Source organism: Salvia miltiorrhiza, chromosome 7, assembly GCF_028751815.1.
Source record: "Salvia miltiorrhiza cultivar Shanhuang (shh) chromosome 7, IMPLAD_Smil_shh, whole genome shotgun sequence".
Classification (NCBI taxonomy): Eukaryota; Viridiplantae; Streptophyta; class Magnoliopsida; order Lamiales; family Lamiaceae; genus Salvia; species Salvia miltiorrhiza.
This window is the reverse complement of record NC_080393.1, coordinates 36,248,423-36,258,163: the sequence shown is the minus strand read 5'-3', so window position 1 is coordinate 36,258,163 and position 9,741 is coordinate 36,248,423. Positions and strand designations below refer to the sequence as shown.

The 9,741-nt window shown below is 39.4% G+C and overlaps 1 long non-coding RNA gene across 1 annotated transcript; it reads right to left on the bottom strand.

Moving 5' to 3' along the window:
* Positions 1 to 1,129: 1,129 nt before the first annotated feature.
* LOC130996229 (uncharacterized) lies at positions 1,130 to 4,796 on the bottom strand. The gene is made up of 3 exons (XR_009092448.1): positions 4,088 to 4,796; positions 1,900 to 1,962; positions 1,130 to 1,391 (listed from the first exon to the last, which is right to left on the bottom strand). It is a non-coding gene; the product is annotated as an uncharacterized LOC130996229 (long non-coding RNA).
* Between the last annotated feature and the right edge of the window lie 4,945 nt (positions 4,797 to 9,741).

Genomic DNA, 9,741 nt, shown 5'->3' with positions numbered 1-9,741 from the left:
AAGATATTTACATTCCATGAAAATTACGTACTCAATAGATATATTATTTAAAAAGCAATCAAATTAGTGTTTATGCTATTAAGCATACGGAAAAGTATCCACATTAAGTTAATTAATATTTGGTAGCTTAATATGTGAATTAATTGTAATATGTTAACATACATCTTGTAGTTCTGATGAAAACTAAATTAACTCTCATTCATCATGTTCACAATTTAAAAGAAATGGACATACATGAAAGGGAAAATGTATAGTAGATAAGAATTCCTACTCAGTAGAGGCTGTCAAAAAGTTGAATCGTCACTTGATCTACTAAAAATAAAAGTCCACTATTAATTTCATTTTCTGAGAATTAAAAGTATCATATGTATATATGGTTTTAATTTATTTCAATTCACAAGTACAATACGAAATTTAAAAAAGAAAAAGAAAAAAAAGACATGATTTCACTAAATTGAATTTACCTGCGATTAGTAGAGAGCCGCGGATCGCCGATATCAATCCTAATTTACGTTCTTCGGCGTTTTAAAGTCAGGTGTCTGATATTCGTGTAAACCCTGATTTATGTTTTTTTTGGCATTTTTTGTAAGACAAATTTTATACCAATCTTGGACAAATTTTTTGAAGACCGAATTCAAAATCTTGGCTTAGATTACAGTAATGAAGTTAAATCAATATGCTGATTTGTAGAATTAATTTCCAGGTTAGCTTTTGAACTTGAGAGGATGGCCAACAGAATCCTTACTGTCACATTTATTTGCGTTAATTATCAATATCTCGATGAGAAAGTGGGGAAAAAAGAAAAATCCCAAAAATCTTTCCTTTTTTTTTTTTTCAATTACAAGACTTATTTCCTTTCTTTATTTTGTGGTAATCCATATTGCATATGTTGCTAAGAAGTAAGAACGCAAAGCTTCTTTAATTATGTGTATATCTTACTTGTCACATGAACTTGAATTTATCATTTCTACATGTCTCTAAATTACAAAACTATATATAGTATAAGGTAATTAACATAATTTTCACAAATATATTGGAAATTATTGTCACGACCGGTCCTAATTAAGGATAATTAAGCCGGGAAATCGTGGCTAATGGAGGGAGATTAGAAGCGGGGTAGAAAGGGGAATAATCAAACAAGAAAGGATCGTATTTCATCATTGTTAACAACATAGATATCTATAATATAACAGAGTTTTTGTCGTATAGACTCAAATAACTAACAAGTTCGGATAACTCCGACTTATCCAAAATAACATAAAACTTCTGAGTACGCAGCGGAATAAGGTTCTGATTACATGTATGAAGACATGTAACCCTAGAGTTCATTAATACATAATAAGACAAAAGAGTCCCGCTCGTCACTTCATCACCATCGGCAGCTGCTCAACCTGCACATTTAGAAATATATGCAGGGCTGAGTACAAAAGTACTCAGTGGGCACATATGCCTACTATGAAATATAACATGCTTCGTAAAGTTGTAAATTGTCATGCCATCATAAACAGTACAGCAAGGGAGTTTTTCGCTAAAAAGGCCCAAGCTTACTAAATTCATTTGTGATTCTTAAAGTTCGTCTGCAGACTAAGTTCTCTTGTAATCTATCATATCTGGAACTGTGTGCCGGAGAGGTGGCCACCTCTCACGGACACTTGACCGGCCAACCCGCTAGATGACTCACGGTCACTGGTGTACACTAGCCCTGGCAGGATAGCTATCAACTGCTCAAGACCCGAATTCGATTACATGATTAAAGTCACATCAGATAGATATCATACTGAAATTTAAACATTTTATGGCAAGACAATATTTGAAATAACTTCAATTAATTTAGTCATGAAATAACTTGCTTGAACGTAACATTTAAACTCATTTGATATATATGAAAGTAATGCCCACCTGATAGCAAAGCTTTGCTACAGATTAGTGACTCCTTGACGAGCTCTTATTCTTGCGCTCGACCTTTAATCCGAGAAAATAACGTAAGACTTTAAATCGAGGGAAAATTCTCAATTAAATGAGAATGCGTAATTAAACTATGCATGAATCTCGTATGCATGAACTATTATTCTGAGATAATAATCAGGGAATTTCTATTGTTAATCCAGGCTATCGGATTTAAACAAAAGCTAAGTCTCGTCTCATGAAGCCGGATAATTAACAAAAATTAATCCGTTCTCTTCGGGGTGTTCTAATCCGTCAATTAAATAAACCCCGCTCCTCGTAGTCAATAGAAAATAAATACTTCAACTTATTCGCTTTATAATCTCATAATTAATCGGGCTTAATAAATAAGAACAAGTAATGTTATAAAATTAAAAAAAAAAAAAAAAAAAAAAAAGGCTCAACATAAGGCACATAAGAATCACAATCAAACATCATCAAAACATGCTCTGCTTTTACACTGACTCAACTTCAAAATTTAATCTGTTCTGACTCCGACATCTCCTGGACTCGAGACTCATACCGAAAGAAAGATCTTCGAGTCTAGTTTCATATAAAAAAAATAGAGTCGAAAACTCCAAGTGGTTTGAGAGATATGACGTTTTTACCACGATCTACCATGTTCGGCAGTTTTGAACAATCGAAAACTTGTATTTTTGAAAAATAGTAAACGTTGTCAAACTGGGCTCAACTTTGGTGGATATCTAAATAACACAATAAGGTTAATACCATAAAAATTTGGAAAGCTAGATCACCCAGGAAGCTACTGAAATAAATGACTCTTTTCTCTGTTCTCTGAAATTCTCAGTAGTAATGTGCAGTTTAGGTTTTACATTTTAAAGAAGTATCATACGAAGTTGGAATGGCTTGAAATTTTACCAGGGTACTCAAGACTCATGTAGGGACTTGCTATAAAATTTTCAAAGCTGTTAGACATCGACAAACCGTCGATCACAGTAGGTCAGTAGGCCTACGAAATTCATATTTATAAGTCCTTAAAAATAATTTATATAAATCAAGAATAATAGTTTAATCCCAAAAATATTCATTAAAAGTCCATCCTAATTTAAATAAAGAACGGACCTCATTTAAAATAAATAGTCCCAAACTTGTTACGCACATATACTAAATCTTTCACGAAACATCCTTTAAAATAAACTTTGATACATAGAAAATAATTCAACAACTTGAGCTCTTAAGGGGTTGTTTTACAACAGACACCAAATCTACCTCGGATCTCCAAATGAGGCTCCAAAAGACATTCTGGAAACTAGACATTTCAAGGATCATTCTCCAATTTGAATCGAATGAAAAACAATTCAAACGAGCAAGATATGCCCTCTCAAAGATGGGTATTTAACAAGCAAAAATCTGTAAATTTCATATTTCCAGATTACAACCAAGTCAGTGGGCTTTCTTTAAAAATTCATATCTCCCTTTACAAAACTCCACTGGGAACCCCAAAGGTCAATCTGGAAACTAGGGAGAGATCATAACACTCTCCAGTTGGATTTACTCTAAGAACCTTCATGGTTTAGAAGATATGACTATCTAAAGTTCAGTGCACAAAAAGAGTTCAAGTTTGGCAGATTCAGAACATAAATCGGAAAAACCACTTTAAGCTTCACCAAAAATTCTAAAACTGAACAAGTAAGTTCCCAACATGTCAGTGAATATTCAGTAGAAAGATAGGCTTGAGAATCAAATATTTAAGTCGGCCTTTTCCACCTCAAAGTCGTAGGTTTGTAAAATCTACTGGATGGTACATGGAATAAGAACTAGATTTCAAGAATTTATACCGGTTGTTTCCCTTACTCAAAAATGGTGAGGCCGATGTCAAAAGAAAGATACGGGAGTCTAGAGTGACATATTCAAGTTTCAAAGGTTTTCACCGAGTGAAACTTTACTTATGATCTCCCAAAGATTGTTTACCAAAAATGTATTCCAGATGGGCAGTGATGTTTACAAATTCATAAATAAATCATGCGAGCTCTAAATATTCTGAAATTTTACCAAAATATAGAAAATGTATGAAAGATGATACACAATTAATTTGGGAATTTTTGGGAACCGTTTGGATGGCTGGAATCGCCTTGCAAAACACTGCCGGAGCAGTGTGCTTATGGCAGATTCGCTGCCTTACCTCATGCACGGTTTTTCACCCAATAAACTCTAGCTTCGAGTGTTGGGGTACTACTGGACTGGAGCAGCTTGAAATCTTGGCAAAGTAGTTAAGCCAAGTCTTCCTTCTCTTTGTGATTGCTGGTGCGAAATGGAAGGAATGGGTGAAGTGTTGGAGTTGATGGGGAGCAAAGGTAGTGGAGATGGTGGGGAGCATAGGGTAGTGGAGTTGATGGAGTGGGGAACAAAATTAATGGAAAGAAAAAGAGAAGAAAAAGAAAGGAAAAAAAATGTAGAGGAGAATTATTGATGTATTTTCTCTGTCTCGGTGATTCTGTAACTGTAAGATGGATCGTGTGCTCGTATATGCTTGATACTGTTTATTTAAATAAATCTCGTATTTCGACATGTGATTTCTCACTAAAACCGATAAATTATAAAATGAATCTAAATTAAATCCGTAGATTTAATTCGTTCGTTGTTCTGATATCTAAATTAAATCCGCAGATTTAATTAACTTCCTGAGTCGGAAATAATTCACGATCTGAGTAAAAATAAAATCAAATTTCATCTCGCTTAAATAAATAACGTGACTTTGCTAAGTCAGTTATAACTCTGAAATAATATCATTAACTGCTTTAACAATATAAATTCAGGATCATAAGCTGAATTCATATTAGGATAAAAACCGTTTTCATTCACTGATGAACAAAAATAAACACTCATTACTGGATTTAAAATATATAAAAGAGCGGGTCACTATATACTACCCCTCTTAACAAAAATTTCGTCCCGAAATTTGCATATTTCTTCTAAAACAGTTCGGGGTATTTCTCCTTCATTTTGTCTTCAAGCTCCCACGTGGCTTCCTCTTGTCCGTGGTGTCTCCATAAGACTTTCACTGATGTGATTGCCTTATTCCTGAGTTGTTGAACTTTTCGATCTAGAATGACCTCTGGTCTCTCTTCATAGCTCAAGTCTGGGCAAATGATGATCTCTTCTTGGTGGATTATGTGCTTTGGATCGAAAACGTATTTTCTGAGTTGTGATACGTGGAAAACATTGTGAACGTTTCCAAAGCTTGGCGGTAACGCCAACCTATAGGCTACTGGGCCTATTCTCTCCAAAATCTCATAAGGTCCTACGAATCGGGGCCTAAGTTTTCCCTTGACACCAACCTAGTTATCCCCTTGGTAGGAGATACCTTTAGGAAGACCTTGTCTCCTATTTCAAAACATAACTCAGTTCGACGTGCATCAGCGTAAGATTTCTGTCTATCTTGTGCCTCTTTTATTCGCCCTCTGATCTGGCGGACTATCTCAACCATCTCATTGACCATGTCTGGTCCTAAAACTTTTCTCTCACCCACTTCATCCCAATAAAGCGGTGATCTACATTTTCTTCCATATAATGCCTCATATGGTGCCATATCGATAGTTGCCTGGTAACTGTTATTATAGGCAAATTCAATCAACGGCAGCACTGCTTCCCAACTTCCACCTCTGTCTAACACCACTGTTCTCAACATATCTTCAAGGTCTGAATTGTCCTTTCAGACTGCCCATCTGTCCGCGGGTGGAAGGCGGTGCTGAAATTTAGCCTCGTGCCTAACTCCTTCTGTAAGCTCATCCAAAATCTAGATGTGAACTTCGAGTCTCGATCTGATGTGATTGACACGGGTACACCGTGTAAGCGTACAATCTCTCGAACATACAACTGAGCTAGCTTGTCTGACCCGTGTGTGATCGGTATTGGTATAAAATGAGCACATTTTGTGAGTCGATCCACTATTACCCAAATGGCAGTGTTTCCTCTCTTTGTTTTGGGCAAACTGGTCACAAAATCCATTGCGATGTGCTCCCACTTCCATTCTGGAATTTCCAACGATTGTAGTTTTCCATATGGCCTTTGGTATAAGGCCTTCACCTGTTGGCATGCCAGGCATTTCTCCACAAATGACGCTATGTCTCTCTTCATGCCTTCCCACTAAAAGTGTTTCTTTAGGTCCTGATACATCTTAGTACTCCCTGGGTGGGCAGTATAAGGGTATCGTGAGCCTCACTCATGATTTTATCCTTAAGCTCATCATCGTGGGGGATGCATATCCTTCCCTCAAAGAGGATAGCATTATCTGATGCTTCTTGATAATTCTTGACGCCTCCTTTCCTTACTGTTTCCCGTAGTTTTTCCATCTTCCCGTCTTTTCTTTGTGCTTCTACGATCGTCTTCCTCAAGTTAGGTACCGTTGCCACAACGCTTGCTATCGTCCCTGGTGGTTTAACCACTTCTATGCTCATTTTGCTAAATTTCCTTATGAGCACCGTCTCTCGAGTGATGAGAGCTCCCAATTTAGATTGAGTCTTACGACTCAATGCATCAGCCACTACGTTGGCCTTGCCTGGGTGGTAGTTAATACCACAGTCATAATCTTTCACTAGTTCGAGCCATCTCATTTGTCTCATATTAAGGTCCTTTTGCTCGAAAAAAATATTTCAGACTTTTGTGGTCTGTGAATATTTCACACCTAACTCCATATAGGTGGTGTCTCCAAATCTTCAGCGCATGCACCACTGCAGCTAACTCCAGATCATGAGTCGGGTAATTCAGTTCATGTGGCCTAAGCTATCGTGACGCATATGCTATCACTCTTCCTTCTTGCATCAGCACGCAACCAAGTTCATTTTTGGACTCGTCTGTGTAGATCACGTATTCCTTATCAGCTGTTGGGACGGCTAACACTGGTGCCGTAGTCAACTTTTCCTTGAGTTCTTGGAAGCTCTTCTCGCACTCCTCTGTCCAAGAAAATTTTATTCCCTTCCTGAGTAGTTGCGTCATTGGCCTAGCAATTTTGGAAAATCCTTTCATAAACCTCCGATAGTAACCTGCCAATCCTAAGAAACTTATTATCTCAATAGGGTTAGTAGGCGATCTCCATTCACGCACCGCTTGCACTTTTTCAGGGTCCACTTTAATCCCTTCTGATGATACAATATGTCCTAAAAACGTGACTTCGCTGAGCCAAAACTCACACTTGCTGAATTTGGCATAAAGGCGCTCCGTCCTCAACGTTTCTAGGACAATTCTCAGATGTTCCTCATGGTCTTTCTCGTTCTTCGAGTAGATCAAGATGTCATCTATAAACACCAAGACAAATTTGTCTAAGTACGGATGAAACACTCGATTCATGAGGTCCATGAACACGGATGGCGCATTAGTTAGCCCGAATGGCACAACTACAAATTCATAGTGGTCATACCTAGTTCGAAATGCCGTCTTAGGTACGTCTTCTGGTCGAATCTTCAGCTGGTGATAACCAGACCGCAAATCAATCTTCGAGAACACGCTTACTCCCTTGAGCTGGTCGAAAAGGTCATCTATCCTTGGTAAAGGATATTTGTTCTTCAGTGTCACTTTGTTCAGTTCCCTATAGTCTATGCACATTCGCAATGTGCCATCCTTTTTCTTCACGAAAAGTACGGGTGCACCCCAAGGTGATACACTTGGCCTAATGAATCCAAGTTCCAAAAGTTCTTGCAGTTGTATCTTGAGTTCTTCCAACTCTTTAGGAGCCATTCGGTATGGTGCCTTCGAAATGGGAGCTGCCCCGGGCTCCAAATCAATGGTAAACTCAATTGGTCTGTCCGGTGGTGGCCCTGGCAGAATCTCTGGAAATACATCTGAAAAGTCCCGTACAATTGCTACATCTTCTATACTCTTTTCAGTACCCAGTTCTCCGTGCAAGTATACGAGGTAAGCTGGGTATCCCTTCTTCATCATTTTCGTTGTTTGGAGGGCGGAGATGATCATCTTTCTTCTTCCCATACTAATTCCGTGGAAATGTGACGGCTCCCTTCCTGGGGATCGGAATGATATCCGCCTTTCGTTACAAAGGATGGTGGCATAGTTCTCGGCTAGCCAGTCCATTCCTAGGATTATGTCCACATCTCTCATCGGTATAACATACGAGCTGTTCACTACAATCTTGAGTAACCCTATGTTCAGTTCTAGGTTCAAGCACACATGGTCTACTGTCGTCATCCCTCCTATAGGTGATGATATACTCAACTCCTGATCAGCTCTTTCCATTTTAAGTTTTAAGGTGTCGACACATGTACTTGAAATGAAAGTATGCGATGCGCCCGTATCAAATAGAAGTACAACAGGAGTATTGAGTAGCATGCCCATACCTGCCAGGTTTCCCTGGTTGTTCTCGGGCTGTTTCTGCCTCATAGCATAGGCTCTAGCATGACGAGGTTTTTCATGTTGTTTCTGTTGTCGCTGCTGTTGTTGGCGGACCTGTTGCTGATACGGTTGTTGAGGTTGTGGTTGGTACTGTAGCTGTTGGTGCTGCTGTGGCTGCTGATACTGTGGTTGCTGCCTTGGATATGGTTGGGGCAAAGCTTGAATTGCTCGCAGAGGTGGAGCCTGGATAGGTGGGTTTGGTCTTGAACCCGTTCCATGTTGCTTATTCGGGCACCGGTTTGCATAGTGCCCCTTTTGGTTACAGATATAGCAACTATCACTGCCGGCCTTACAGATTTCCACATGACTTTTGTTACATTTGGGGCAATGTGGGGCCCTCTGTTGGTTATTTCCCATCTGTTTCGGTGTACTCTGGCCTCCATAGCCCTGTGACTGGAAGACCCGTCCCTGCCATGGCCTCTTCTCGCCTTGGTTCGGTTTACTGTTGTCCCATCTCCTCTTTCCTCTAAAATTCTGATTATGATTTTGATCATGTGAAGGTGCTGGCGTAGGTACAGTTGCAGGTCTTTCTCCTGGCATGGCTGCTTCAATGTCTAACGCTCGGCTGAGCGACTCAGTGTAAGACAATCCTCCGTGACTTGCCAAAGCCATCCTAATTTCGTGCCTCAGACCGGCACAAAACTTTTCAGCCATCTTTTCATCTGTGTCAACTTGTTCCGACGCATATCTAGACATATCGCAGAACATCCTGTCGTATTGAGTTACCGACATCTTCCCTTGTTTTAGATTGTAAAATTCAGCTTCCTTCTTCTTGCGGTAGCTCTTGGGTATATACTTGTCATATATACCGGCTTTGAATTGTTCCCAAGTCAGGTTTTCTAACTGCTCTGCTGTCATCGTTTTCATCCGTGCTTCCCACCAGAAATCAGCTGACCCAGTCAACTGAAAGGACATACAAGTCAGGCGCTCTTGGTCGGTGCAACGCAGGAAGTTGAAAATGCGCTCAATAGCGCGAACCCAAGTTTCAGCTTCTGCCGGGTCTCTTGTCCCGTTGAAGGTAGGTGGGTTCTGTCGTAAGAATAATTCTTCAATCCGTCGTTCTGGCTGAACAGGTGGTTGAACTATTTCGGGTTCTGGTTCTGGCCCTGTTTCTGGGCCTCTTCTTTCATTTCGGGGAATCCTGCCCCCTCCTCTTGGTCGTCCTCGTTTTGACGGCATTCTATTAGGTCAAAACACAAGTTGTTAATGCAACATCACAAGGCATACTATTGTTCTATTCAACTTCTCTCGGACGCCTTTGCTTTGTTGGCATTCCGATGAGTCGACATATAGTCACCAATGTAATACACAGATGCATATCATCGATTCTGTAAATTGTTTTCTTGATTCTCAAATCTCGCTCATACTCTTCCTCATGAAAGTATATAAATAACATAGCGGAAGTAACTTGCCGCAAAAGACTGATAGGGTCGC